The following is a 15,505-nucleotide window of genomic DNA, read 5'->3' as shown; positions in this document are numbered from 1 at the left end:
TTTATTATTCTTTGTAAAAGCATTGACATGTTGACAACACAGGAGAAGAATTGGGAGACAGGAATGGAGCATTGTCACCCTATAAAAGAAAGTGCCTGAACGTGGACCTCTATAATAGGAGCAACAGGTATTATTTTAAAATAGGCAGATTTATAAAACAAATGTCAAAATTACTTTTTCTCTAGTATTTTAAAGTGTATATGATATTATAGCATTTACGTATACTATAAACATCAGGAATGTCTCATTTCAGTGTTACATTAGAATATTCTTACTATATCCAGTAACCAGATCCTTGTATTTACTGTTAAAGCACATACAACATAATTTTAAAAATTAATGTAATAAAACAGAGGCCTGTAAATCCTCAATTTAACCTTTATTAAAAGTTCTGTTTCAAGAACTAGAGCACAAAAGAAAATGTATGTTTATACAATGCATCCAGAAAGTATTCACAGCGCTTAACTTTTGCCACATTTTGTTATGTTACAGCCTTATTCCAAAATGGATTAAATTCAATTGGGCAATATATTGTATAAAGGAGTAAATTCATGCGATATATAAACTTAGTGGCTTCTTCCCATGCAATAAAGGCATTATTTGCAAAGTAAATAATAGGAAGTGTAAGAAAACCTCTTTTATTTCACAAGTGACAGGGAGATCCTACAACATCGATAAATGTATCACGTGTAATAGCAAGTATGTAGTCTATCTCCTAGAATGTCCCTGCAATCTCCAATATATAGGACGTACCACTAGACGTTTACGTGACAGGTTAAGAGAACATGTTATATTAATAATATTAAAAAAGGTTACAAGGAATATTCCCTGTCAAACCATTACAGGCGCAAACACAACAAAGATCTGACATCTCCACAATTTGTAGGGATTGATATGGTACAACCCCATTGGAGAGGCACTAATAGATTACGTGCTGTTTCGCAGTTTGAGACACGTTGGATACATGAAATCCGTACCCTACATCCATATGGTCACAACATTGATATCGATATAAACTGCTTTATTAACAATAGCTAATATCTCCTATTTTATTGTTATTTATTCACCTTTTTATTAATGTCACATTCCTCACAAGCATAACTAGAAACGATTTTGTCTTATTCTAGTCTATAGATAATACTAAGACATAATATGGGTATAGATCGTTTTAATCTCTTCCCCATCTTACTTTACATATTCACACTCATATATATTTTATATATATCTTTTACAGTCTTTGTAAAATATTAATCTCCCCCTTTTTATAATAGTATAATTTAATCATGTTTTGCCACGAAGGATTTCTCAAAAAGATTGTATTTATTTTTATTTTATTATATCTATATTACATTTTATAATTATATGTATTTAATTGCTGTATACTGTTCATATATAATTCATAATGATCATAGCATACGCTGTCGTTAAATATAATGTTTTAGATTGCATGCTTCTATTTTATATACTTGAGACTTTAACTTTGTATTTTCCCTCAGTATGTGCCTCAAACTAGAATGCTCAATTGTTTTACACTTGTTTATGAATTTTGATTTTGATCCACCAGTCAATTAAAAACTTACTTATTTGGATCATACTCTCAACTAATTCTTAATATCTAAGTGCTGACACTTGGAGTTGTCACTCTATCTTGTAACATGTAAAATACCTAAGGAAAAATGGGGCCCGCTTAGCTGCGCGTGCACATTAAGTTTAGTCTTCTCAAAGATGGTGCATGTTAATGCGCATGCGCCATCGTCTATATATACTGACAGCGCACGGCTTGGCGTTATTGGCGATTCCCCTCAGATTATGTGCGGGTGCACAAAATGCGTAAGGAGGAGCCAGTAATATCGTGACGTCACACAGCCGGAGCAACGTGGAGCTCAGGCGGCCATATTTAATTCGGGACGGTCAGTCCATGTGTTTTTACTTGCTGACCCATATGTCATTACCTGGATACCTTTGCTTTTAATCGCAATAAATGTTCCAAAATTACTACACTATGGGTTTGTCTTTGCCTTGACTCCCTTGTGGAGTATTAATTTACAGCCATCCACCACCCAGTCTCCAGAGAGGGAGCCTCTATTACACCCAGTGAGCTGCACCCATCTATCCCCTAAGGGGAACTCTGGAAGCCCTGATTTCACCTTAGAGTCCGAGGATCCACCATAAGAGGGAGTTTACTCTGTTCCTGGCCTGTTCTGAGATGACCATTAGATGACATCAGGATTTATTACAAAACGCACATTAATTTGTACGTTCCGGTGAGTGCGCATTTCTTCCACACCTGAATGCACAAGCACCGTTTTCAAAATTGCACAGGATATTTGAGCACTGAATATCACTTTAAGAACTTTTTGAGTGTTTTTATATATCGCATGAATTTACTTATGAGAATCATTTTTATGAATATTTATGATACTGCTTTATACTCCTTTTACTTTTTAATATATTTTTAGCGCTGCACATTATTATTTATATTGCTTATTTAAGGGTTTTATTTGGTTACCTTGTGCATAGCAGCTGTTATCCATTTTTAGAGCGCTCACATATATACCACTTATATTACTAGTTTTGGCCAATATAATGTGTTTTTGTGCATTACAATTCTAAAAAATATTTTTCACAAAAGATTTGCGTTTGAAAAATCACTACGCAAATACTGTGTGACATACAAAATTTAAATACCCACCATTTTATTCTCTAAGGCCTCTGCTTTAAAAAAATATATAATGTTTTGGGGTTCAAAGTAATTTTCTAGCAAAAAAAAAATTTTTTTCATGTGAACAAAAAGTGTCATAAAAGGCTTGGTCTTGAAGAGTGGGTGACGTGTGGCATAAGCTTCTAATGTTGGCCCTGAAATGCCAGGATAGTAGAAGCAACCCCTCCAAATGACCCCTTTTTTGGAAAGTAGACACTCCAAGGTATTTGCTAAGAGGCATGGTGAGTGTTTTGCAAATCTCATTTGCTGCTACGTGTTTTGGGAAAACGAAGAAAGAAAACAAAAAATGATTTCTGTAAAATACTCACCATGCCTCTTATCAAATTCCTTGGGGTGTCTACTTTCCAAAAAGGGGTCATTTGGGGGGGGGGGTGTTTGTACTAGCCTGGCATTTTAGAGCCTCCGAAACGTTGATAGGTAGTGGGGAAGTGATATGAGGAAGTATGCCCTTTGAAAGCCTGGAGGTGGTCATTGGATTTTGGGGGCCTGTATGTAGTTAGCCTGCCAAAAAGTCTTTCACATGTGGTATCCCCATACTCTGAAGAAGTAGGTGAATGTGTTTTGGGGTGTTATTTCACATATACCCATGGCATGCATGGGCAATATATCATTAAAGTGACAACTATGTTAAAAAAAAAAATTGTCATATTCAAAACATTTGTTTCAAAAAATAAAATGTTCCATGGACTCAACATGCATCTCAGCAAAATCATTGGGGTGCCTACTTTCCAAAAAGGGTTCATTTGGGGGGTTTTGTACTGCCTGGCATTTTAGCACCTGAAGAAATGTGATAGGCAGTCAGAAAGTAAAAGCTGTGTAAATTCCATTATCTATACCATAGTTTGTCGACGCTATAACTTTCACACAAATCAATTCATATACATGTATTGAGATTTTTTTTTACCAAAGACCTGTAGCAGAATACATTTTAGCCTAAATGACTAACTTTGAGTTTATTGGATATTTTTTATAACCAAAAGTGAAAAATATAGTTTCTTTTCAAAATTTGCGGTTTTATTTTGTTTATAGCGTAAAAACTGCAGAGGTGATCAAATATCATAAAAAAAACGCTCTATTTGTGTGGAAAAAAGGACATACATTTTTCTTGGGTGCAGCATTACACGACCGTGCAATTACCAGTTGAAATATTGCAGCGCGGAACAGCAAAAAATGACCTGGTCAGGAACGGGAATAAATCCTCTGGAGGGCAAGTGGTTAATCCATTTTGGAATAAGTCTGTAACATAACAAAATGTGGCAAAAGTTAAGCGCTGTGAATACTTTCTGGATGCACTGTAAATAATACCCACTTTTTATGTGTGATAAAAAAATGTTTTGTTCAATCCAACTCTGAGTGAACTGATTACCTTAATAGCACTAAAAAGTTTTATATGAAGGATGATATTATTTAACTATTTATGGGCAGATATTTCCATGAGAACGATGGGCCTAGAGCCAGTTGTACCTGTAAGACTAGGTGCCCAGAGCACCCCACCCCCCACTACATCAGATGTCAAGAATCCCACACACCCCTTTGGGGGCAGAACTGGAAAGGAGAAAGTACAGGGTCTGGAGGAGGAGTAGAGTCAGTTACCAGAGTCTGCTGAATGCTGAGACGAAATGAGAGGGTGCTGCTGCTGCAATGAGAGGTGCAGGATTTGGCAAAGGAGTTCTATTCTCTTCTCTGCTGCTGACTGCTGAGACAAGGTGGGGTCAGAGACAAGGGGGTACCTACAGGAGAGGTGCAAGGGCCACATGAAATGGCCTGGAGGGCCGGATTCGGCCCGCGGACCTTGTGTTTGACACCTGTGGCCTAGAGTTACATCTAATTTTGAACACTATAGGCTCAATTCACAAATTTTTGCATTGTGACTGTAATTTTTACTCTTTTTAAAACAAAAATCCTTATTTTCCTGTGTTTGATTTGTGAATGTATCCTTATTACTTTCTGCTGTCTTTTCTGTCAAATATTCAACTGACAGGAGGCTACCATATTTCTATACTCTCCTTAAAGTGTTACTAAGCCCACAACAGTAAAAACAGTCTGTATATGCAGTAAAGCATACTTGTTATACTCACTGAGAATCATCTGCATTGTGTAAAAATTTCTGTTTCATCTTGACTTCTCTGATCCTCCCCTTCTTCCAGTGCCACCCTCTTATCTCCTGATAAGACATATGTATGGAGTCTCTTTACACATGCTCAGTTTGGTGTATATTGCTAGAGAGGTTATTTTTTCTTTGGGAGGGTGCATGTGATCAGCACAGAGTGAATAAGCACAGTCCAGACAGAGGTCAGGGGTTCTGCATCCTCCTAGAGCAAAATTAAACATCCTCCTACAAGCTTTAACCAGTGGTTGGATGGACACAGATAGAAGTCACAAGACTGCTCTTACTGCTGATGAGAAAAGATATTTAGCAGTTTATATTTACTACCATAATTGCATTTCCATGTTCTGTGTACTGTGGGAGACCAGATACAGGGAATGCAGGGTCCTGGGTTTAGTAACACTTTGATAAAAGAGGGGTGGACTAATCAAGTAGCATAAAGGTTTAAAATCTCAACAAGATAAAATGATTGCTTCCCATATTGGAAGCACTTGTTGTTGACCCCTAGGAGTGCCTAAAATTGCCCAGTCCTTTCCCACTCATTTCACCAGGCTGTCAGATCAGAGAGCAATTGAGACATTTTTGGCCACCTTATAGCCACCGTTATTTTATACTGTATATGTTACATGGGACATCTTGCACTTTCATTCATAACTGTGGTTTATCATAACAGAAGCTTTTAGGGGGCCACATCCAGTGCAGCTCTGCATAGAAACCAATCAGCTTCTAGGTTATATTGCCACAGCTTAATTGAACAAGCTGAAGTTAGAAGTTGTTTGGCTACCATGCACAGCTGCACCAGATTCTGAGTTCTCCAGTTTTAGCAAATGTTCCCCTTAGTGTCCAATGAATTTGTGTATGGCACTAAAACAAAAACATTTGATTTATCATGCAAGTGCTGAATCTGCTGTGTATGAACATCAGGGACTGTAACCCAAATATTTTATGACAATCACATCACATTACCATAGGGAATAAACAGAAACCTACAGCTGTTGAAGAACTAGTGATTGCATATTATCTGGGCAATAACATTTTACCTGGAGTTGGCTGTATCTGATCCTGACTTCTTCTCCCTCTCATTTTCCTGCCATTTAATTCACATCAACCCATGAGTTACCTGGGCATTTGTGTTTATACTTCAGACTCCTGCCACTACATCTAGAGGTAATTCAATCATACTTGTATGTTTGACTGTTCTCTGATGCCTAAGGTAGCTTAACCTCCCTGGCGGTATTCCCGAGTGTAGCTCGGGGTAAAGTTTCAGCACCACAAGCGGTAACCCTGAGCTACACTCGGGAATACCCTGCAGCGTTGCTCCGGGATCCCTCGATCACTTACCTTGTTCTGTGCTCCCGCGATGTCCCCCCTGCAGCGTTCCTGGCAATGTCCTCCGGCTGATGCCGGCATTTGTCTTCCGGGTTCCGTTCCCTGCGACGTCAGGACGTACGGGGACGGAACTGGTGGGAAATTTAAAAATGTCAAAAAGTGACATTCACTAAATACACTAAAATCACATAGTATAACATTACTGTATCAAACCATTTCACATACATTTTGTCCCTAGTGCTTTGTCCATGGCTCCCAAAAAGCGTCCTTTAGGTCAAAAGCGGTTTTAGACCAGCTAGAGAACAGCAATAGTAAATTAGAACTACATGCAGAATTGAGTGATAATGATTCATGGGGAAATTCGTCATCAGACACTGAAAACGATTTTGCGACTAACCTCAGTGATGTGCGAACTTGGAGCTATATTTCAAATTTCAGTGTTTTTGGTTTGATTATATTATTGAATTAAATTTATTATTATTATATTTTTATTTTTTATGATTATTTATTAAATTATAATTTATGATTTCGTGTTTCAAATTTTAACATACCCGGGATGTTTACTATACTCTTGTTCGGACAGATTTCAGTGAGTTATTCCTAAAAATTACAGGCCTACAATAAAAAAACAACATATTTCCATGCAAGAAAATGTACCGCTTTGAGCACAGAAATACTGACATATTCAGACTGCTAGGGAGGTTAATGCATTCCTACCAACATTAGAACCTGAGAAAGAAGGATACCTTAGAAGGGAAAAGTGGGGATGATTAAATTGCACTGGACATTGGACATTGCCTCAAGAAACATGGTTAAATATAGTCAAGGCCTACACTCAATACACACTGCACACATACTGTATGTTGCAGGCCTTACACCCAAAAAATATTCCTTGAATACTGTCCCACAAGTTAGAGTTCCACATTCACACAGAAACCTGAATGATTCGTTTTAAAAAATAAAAGAGCCTATGGACAAAAAGCTAACACTTTCATTGAGCATACTATAAAGAAGACCTTCATTAAAAAAATTGAAAATTGCTTAGCAGCCAGCAACTGTTGAGACATTTGGTCAGGAGGGTGTAATGTTCATCAGCAAACATTTTGTTATGTGCAAAGCAATGTAAGCAGTGAAATTGTCAGCAGTAGGTTTCATAGCACCCCCTTATATTGTTGGTCAGCAGAAGAAAAGGATGACTGGTGTCTGTGATCAACCTGAGGTCAATGGGAGAAAAAGATGCCTATCATTATTGAATTATTGACTAGGGGGCGCTATTGCATTAATGATCTGGTGAGGGGGGAGAGGAAAAATCCCCCAGTGTTGGTGGTCAGAGGGAGGAAAAATACTGGGAATCTGCAGTCAACAGAAGGTAAAAAAATGCTAGTGCTGGTGGTAAGTGGGAGGGAAAATGATTAACATTGGTGGTTGATGGGAGGAAAAATGTCCAAAGTTGGTATCCATTGGGAGAAATATATGTGCTTAGTGTCAATGATCAACGGGGAAAAAAATCTCCCAGTGGGGGGAAAGATGGTCACTGGTGCTTTGTGGGGGAAGAGGGGGCACTGATGCTCAGTGGGTGAAGAAGGAGGGCATTTGTACTCTGTAGAGGTAGAGAGAGTGCATCAGAGCCCTGTTGACAGAGAGGTGGGACATTGGTGCTCTCGGGGTTAAGGGGTCACTGGTACTCCAAGAAAGGATGGCGATGCACTGGTATTCTGTGGGGGTGAAGGTGGTCACTGGACCTTGTGAAAGGAAAGGAGGCACTTGTGGTCTGTGGTGGGAGAAGAGGGGCACTAGTACTATGTGGGGAGATGGGAAGCACTGGTGCTTGGTGATGTTAGGATGGGCAAAAAAAGTATAAGTCTGAAGAAGGATGATCAGTGTTTCACGTGTCGAGTACCCTCACTGAACTCCAAGATGTTGAAGTCCTGGTCTAGGTAGGTCTAGAAGAGGTAGAAGTAGACTGTGGTTTAAAGCCAGCTGAATGGATTAATGAAATCAACAACCACTATTTGGTTGTTTGCCAGGTGCTGACTGCTGTACTTCACTGCTGTACTTCCACCTGACTCATAGATGCCCTGCCAATCATAGTATTTACTATGAATGGCAGTGTGGGATAGGTTGTAAAGAAGAAATGTAGACTCAAGGACCCAATGTAGAAAGTCATTTTTGGAGCTCATACATGACAGGATGTTGGGCAATGTCATCAACTGTTTGCAATCAGGCTGTGTAATGCTTAAACCCCTGAACCATGGGGACATCCAGGCAGCAACAAGACACAGCCCAGAACTGCAAGACACCAGGATTTTGTTTAAAGTGGTTGTTAACCCTTATATATATATCCAGTGAGGTGACTGGTGATACACAGAGATGAAACAAATCCTCCTACATAAGTTGTACCTGTTTCTCCTCTCTACATCCGCTCAAAGTGCAGAATTGATACAGCTTTCTGAGAGTTCAAAAGAAAGAGGGCAGAGCTGGAATTACACACTGCAGAGCTCAGGGAGGAGAGCTCTGAGAGCTGAGTGGAGGGAAGAGACCCCCCCTCCACACAGCACACAGGGACAGAGCTGAGGCTGTCAAAGTACTAGAGGTTCCTCCCCTGTCACCATTTTTTCTCTTGGTGTCAGGAAAACCTGTTAGGATGACTCATGCTGATAGCAGAGGAATGGGTAAGCAGACAGAAGTGACATTTAGTGCTCTTAATTTAGATAAGTACACACTATAGAGGGGTATGCTTTGTTCATATTTCATGTCTGAGGTTTACAACTACCTTAAATCCTGGGAGAGACCCACAAAATCTTAAACTGTTGGGAAGTACAGTATGTATATTGTATAGTTATACAATTATTCAAAATACATAAAAAAGAAATGAACTGAGCCAAGTATACTTAAAAGAAAATGCATATACTTAAAGAAACTGCATTCAAGGTGCAACCAAGTTGCAAGCCACACTACACTCTCTTTAAAACTTATGCACAGTATATATCAGTACAATACTAAAGTGTTTTTACTTACAACAATAATATGGTGTCCTCTTCAGGCTGAAATAATGATTGCCACTGATTTCCAGCTAACCATTACAGAGGCCCCCCTTACTAAGGCAATAAAAACTCAGAGGCCCATTGTCTTAGCAGTTCATTAAGTGGATACAGTTTGTTAGGTTTGGGAAACTTGTTTCAGCCTTTCTTTTGTCTCTAAAATGAATGAAAATAGGAAGCATTGTCTTGACTATATAATATGGCCCCCTGTAGAGGGTTTTTCCTTTGGCTGTCATTTGTTTCTTTTTTATGCATAGGGACTAGGTGTCTTTAAAATGTTGTGTCATTTTAGAATGTCTCTTATCTACTTTGTACTACATTGGTTGACCTGTGCTATAACACAAGTATCAAGATGTCTGCTTCAGATTCTAATTCTTTTGTTGATAATACTTGCTTACTCGTCAACCAACAATGTCTGATATATCAATCCCTATGCTACAGAAGAGACAGCGTTAACAGCAGCAAACAAGTTTTTTCTCCGCATTTCTTTAAATCTCTCCTGAATTTTTGCATCTGGAAGACAATGCCTGAGGTAGTGTGTCTGAGCCTGCAAAATTTACTATGAGTTCAATATTGAGTTGACCCACCCTTTGCAGCTATAACCTGGCCACAAGGTTTAGGAGAGTGTCTATGGGAATGTTTGACCATTCTTCCAGAAGCACATTTGCGAGGTCAGGCACTGATGTCGGACAAGAAGGCCTGGCTTGCAGTCTCTGCTCTAATTCATCCCAAAGATGTTCTATCAGGTTGAGGTCAGGACTCTGTGTGGACTAGTCAAGTTCCTTTGCCGCAGACTCGCTCATCCATGTCTTTGTGGTCCTTGCTTTGTGCACTGGTGCACAGTCATGTTCGAACAGGAAGGGGCCATCCCTAAACTGTTCCCACAAAGTTGGGAGCATGAAATTGTCCAAAATGTCTTGGTATGCTGACGCCTTAAGAGTTCCCTTCACTGGAACTAAGGGGCCAAGCCCAACCCCTGAAAAACCACCCCACACCATAATCCCCCCTCCACCAAACTCTACACTTAGCACAATGCAGTCAGGTAAGTACCGTTCTCCTGGCAGCCGCCAAACCCAGACATGTCCATCGGATTTCCAGACAGAGAAGTGTGATTTGTGATTCCAGAGAACATGTCTCCACTGCTCTAGAGTCCAGTGGCGGCGTCATTTACACCATTGCATCCGAAGCTTTGCATTGCACTTGGTGATGTAAGGCGTGGGTGCAGTTGCTCAGCTATGGAAACCCATTCCATGAAGCTCTCTATGCACTGTTGTTGTGCTAATCTAAAGGCCACATGAAGTTTGGAGGTCTTTAGCTATTGAATCTACAGACAATTGGCGACTTCTGCGCACTGTGCGCTTCAGCATATTCTGACCCCGCTCTGTCATTTTACATGGCCTATCACTTCATGGCTGAGTTGTTGTTGTTCCCAGTTGAAAGTTAGCTGACCCAGGCCTGGGCAGTAGAGTGAAGGCGAGGAACTCTCCGTGGAGATAGGCATCACTGGAGACACGTGAAGGTAGGAAGCTGGAGATACACTGAGACTGAGCAAGTGATCTGCAAGTGAGTGGCACTGATCTCATCAGTACCACAACTGCCACTCATCCAATCCCCCCCCACCACAGCTACCACTCGTCACCACTGCTGCCACTCATCCCATCCCCCCACCATCACCACCGCTGCAACTCATCCCATATCCCCCCCACTACCACCACTGTTGCCAACCATCCCATCCCCACCACTACTGCTGCCACTCATTCCATCCCTCCCCCCACCACCACCGCTGCCAAACATTCCACTCCCCCATCACCATCGCTGTCACTCATTCCATTCCCACCACCACTACTGCTGCCATTCATCCCATCCCCACCACCACTGCTGCCACTCATCCCACCACCACCGCTGCCACTCATCCCATTCCACCATCACTGCTGCCACTCATCCCATCCCCCCACCACCACTGCCACTCATCCCCCCCCCACCACCACCACTGACCACTCATCCTATCCTTCCCAACACCACCACTGCTGCCGCTCATTCCATCCCCCCACCACAACCACCTCTGTCACTCATCCCATCCCCACCATCACCACCACCGCTGCCCCTCATCCCATCCCCCCCACCACTGCTACCACTCATTGTCCCCCACCACCACCACCACTGCTGCCACTCATCCCATCCCCACCACTGCTGCTACTGCAGCCACTCATCCCATCATCCCCACCACCATCACTACTGCCACTCAGTCCATCCCCCACCACCAGGGGTGGACTGACCATTTGGAAACTCGGGCATTGCCCGAGGGCCCGGGGTCAGTAGGGGGCCCCATGAGATGCCCCTGGCACCTTTTTTATAGGCTTTTTTGAGTTTTGGCAAGGACACAGGGGCCCCATGATCCCCTATTGCCCAGGGGCCCCATGAGTTGTCAGTCCGCCCCTGCCCACCACCACTGCTGCCACTCATCCCCCCCCCACCACCACTGCTGCCTCTCATCCCCCCACCACCACCACTGATGCTACTCCTCCTATCCCCCCCCACCATCCCCACCACTGCTGACACCACCCCATAATACTCTGTATATGACTCCCCATATGACAATAGAGTATTATATGTGAGCAGGGGGGTAACTATATGGTTCGCAATTGCGACCCAGCCCCATGCAGCATAAGGGCAGCATATAGAAAAACAAATCCCTCCATTTTCCCCCTGCAGCCACTGAAAGCCTGCTTTTCCTCTTCTCCCCCCCACAGGCATGAAATTTGACAGATTTGGGGGTTCTCTATATGCCATCCCTGCCACCCCTCCTATCCATGTCCTCCTGCTCCCGGGCCTCAGGATCAGTGGGAAGGGCCCCCCACCAGCGGTCGGGGGGGCCCTTCATGGTTTCTTGCACTGAGGCCCTGAAGTTACTGGTTACGCTTCTGATATTCCTATCTATCTACTAAAGCTAGCAGCATAAGGATTAATAATAATTAATGTTAATTGAGAGAGTGAAGTTCCACTTTAAGTTGTTGCCATAGTTAAAGCAGACCTGAATAAAAAAAAAAGATTTACTAGAAATGTTAATCACACATAAGTAACGCCATGAAATATTTAACTTTTGTCTTCCACCAGAAAAATACAATGCAGTTCATATGCTTACATACTCTTGTGCCTTGATTCTCATAACTGTATTTCCTCAGTATTCCTTTGAGGGCTAGTCTCATGAGATTTGCTGTGCTACTGTGCTGTCTGCTGGAGAGGAAGCTGTGCCAGAAGACTTTTTGCGCAAGTATTTTCCTGTTTCTGTTTCATTCATTCTTTGTATTTGTGCTTTCTTTACCTTTCCAGCTGCTTCCAAATCATTACCCTAACAGTCTTGGGATTCTCAGTCATCATGGGGCATCTCTTACAGTAAAAGACCTGCCTATACCAAGATGGCTCCCTCCACACAGAGACACAGTGCAGACCAAGGGCGGACTGACAACTCATGGGGCCCCCGGGCAACTGGGGATCATGGGGCCCCTGTATCCTTGCCCACACTCAAAACACACCCAAAAAAGCCTATAAAAGGTACCAGGGGCATTTTATGGGGCCCCCTACTGACCCCAGGCCTTCGGCAGTGCCCGAGTGCTGGAATGGTCAGTCCGCCCCTGGTGCAGACCATGGAATGGTAAGTGAGTATTTGGAAAAATATCAGCTGCAGGGAGACCACAGGCAATACTGGTGGATAGTCCTGTACCCTCTACTTGCTATCTTTAAGCACAGCTTCACATCCTCCTTAACCACTTACCTACCAGGCACTTTTACCCCTTTCCTGCTAAGGCCAATTTTTAGCTTTCAGTGCTGTCGCACTTTGAATAACAATTGCCCGGTCATGCAACACTGTACCCATATGACATTTTTATCATTTTTTTCACACAAAACAGAGCTTTCTTTTGGTAGTATTTATTCACCACTGGGTTTCTTATTTTTTGCACTATAAATGAAAAGATACCAAACATTTTGAAAAAAATAAAACGTTTTTCTTTGTTTCTATTGTAACCTTTTGCAAACAGATAATTTTTCTCCTTCACTGATGTGTGTTGATGAGGCAGCACTGATGGGCACTGATAGGCTGTACTAATGATGCGCCACTGATGGGCACTGATAGGCAGCAATGATGGGCAGTGATAGGCAGCACTGATGGGCAATGATAGGCAGCACTGAAGGGCACTGACAGGCGGCACTGACAGGTGGCACCTATAGACATCACTGACTGGCGACACTGATGCGTGGCACTGGATGGCAGCACTGATGGGCACAGATTATCAGCACTGCTGGGCACAGATTGGCAGCACTGCTGGGCACTTATGGGCAGCACTGTTGGGTACTGATGGGCAACACTATTGGGCACTTTTGGCTCTTCACTGATAATCAGTAGAAATTCTAAAGGACACTCTGCACACTGGTATATACCCTTTCAAGCAGACTTTGCAATAACTACAGATATTTGGTTCACACATAGTGCTCTGATTATCAGTGTAGATGTCTCCTTAGACAGTTGCAGGTTATCGGCATTACTTTCACAGCGTGAGGAAAGTAGTGCCAATAACCGGCAAGTGTATTTACATGGTGATCAGCTGTGATTGGACACAGGTGATGACATGGTAAAATGCCGCTGTGATTGGCCCTTTACAATGTCATGTGATCAGCTGTGTCCAAAGGACACAGCAATGACAGATCGCGCCAGGTGCACACTGCTGGGGGTATGCAGGGGCGTGTCCTGGAAGGACATTATATGATGCCTTCTCAGAACTGGATGACCACGCTGTAGCCATTATTCGGGTATAGCACAGTCAAGAAGCGGTTAAACTGGCATGTATCCGACAACACACGTCAACAACCTTCTGAACCCTGCTAGCAAGCATATCCCTAAACATGAATGGACACATTGGATTCTTTTGCCTTTAAGTAGTTTATCTTTTCAGGTTTTTCTTTGTAGCTAGAAAGTGAATGTGAACATTTGTGTACAGGTTGTTGGCTAATTTTGTCTATAAAAATCCATGCTAAAGTTTGTGGAACACTGACAGAGCAAACACATAGAATAGGAACCTCCTATTAGGGTAGCAACTAAAGTTCAAAGATCTCACCAAGGGAGTCCATGAGACAGTGGCAGACATCAAGAGCCCCTGCCCAAGACCAAATTTTGACCCTTACCACCCCCATTCAACTGCTGACCAAGAAAAAACACTTATGAACTATGAAACAATTGACAGCTAGACGGAAGTGCAGCATATCCAGGACATTTATCATTTTAAATGATGGTATTATATACGGTAACAAAAATTGTGCACGTTTTTGAAATTATGAATACATTAAGGCATACTTTGGACAGTAATACCCATATGTGACCTATGTGCTAATACAAGGTTCCATGCAATGACTGCTAGGAAATATTGGCATCCTCTGGCTGGCTATGCTTGCATTTTGATGTGTGAATTTCAGGGTAGGATGAACAGAAATTACAAATATTTGCCAAAAAAGTGTATACATTCATTTCTTAGCTATGTATTGGATTTGTTCTTTATTTTTATTACATGTCTGTTTTAAGCAAGCTATGCAAATATATTTTTCTTCCAATCGCTCTGCAGGGTGAAAAAAAAAGATGCTCATGCCACAATCTACAATGCAAAAAGTGGCACTGTTTGGCCAACAATTTCCAATCAAAGGATGTTGGGCTAGAAGCAGCCAACAGGACAACTCACTGAGAGATTTCCAACTACTTTATTAAGAACCAGACAAAATATTAAGTGTATAGTCAGCTGTTCATTATCTATCTATCTATCTATCTATCTATCTATCTATCTATCTATCTATCTATCTATCTATCAGACAATAATGAATCCTTAAAGCAATCACACAATAAACAACTATGGCTAAAAGCCAAGAACCTTTACACATCACCTTTAGCCCTTTCCCAGATACACTATAGCTCTTCATAAAAACAAATGAATTCAACAAGCCCTAGGGGAATTGTTTCATAAGAAGCCTATTATATTGCAGCACACATCTCATTGAGCATCTCTGAAATGGTACAGTCATGGTATTTAAGGTTTATAAGAAATATTTTTGTTTGTTCAGCTTCAGGGATGTTCCCTGGGTTGGTGTCTTTATTATACTTGACAAGGCCACATAATGGATGAGTTATATCTCAGCAGTAGCCGGCCTTGTTTGTTCCTCTTGTTACCTGTCCATCTCATTCTTTACAGCAGCCTCTCCTGAAGGAGAGTTTGATGTCTGCAAAAAAAAAAATGTTTTGATGTCCTTTCATGTCCTATAATATTA

The sequence above is a fragment of the Staurois parvus genome, unplaced genomic scaffold (genome assembly GCF_062004578.1).
Source record: "Staurois parvus isolate SC_StPar_1 unplaced genomic scaffold, SC_StPar_1.0 ptg000133l, whole genome shotgun sequence".
NCBI lineage: Eukaryota > Metazoa > Chordata > Amphibia > Anura > Ranidae > Staurois > Staurois parvus.
This window is presented reverse-complemented; position numbering follows the sequence as displayed.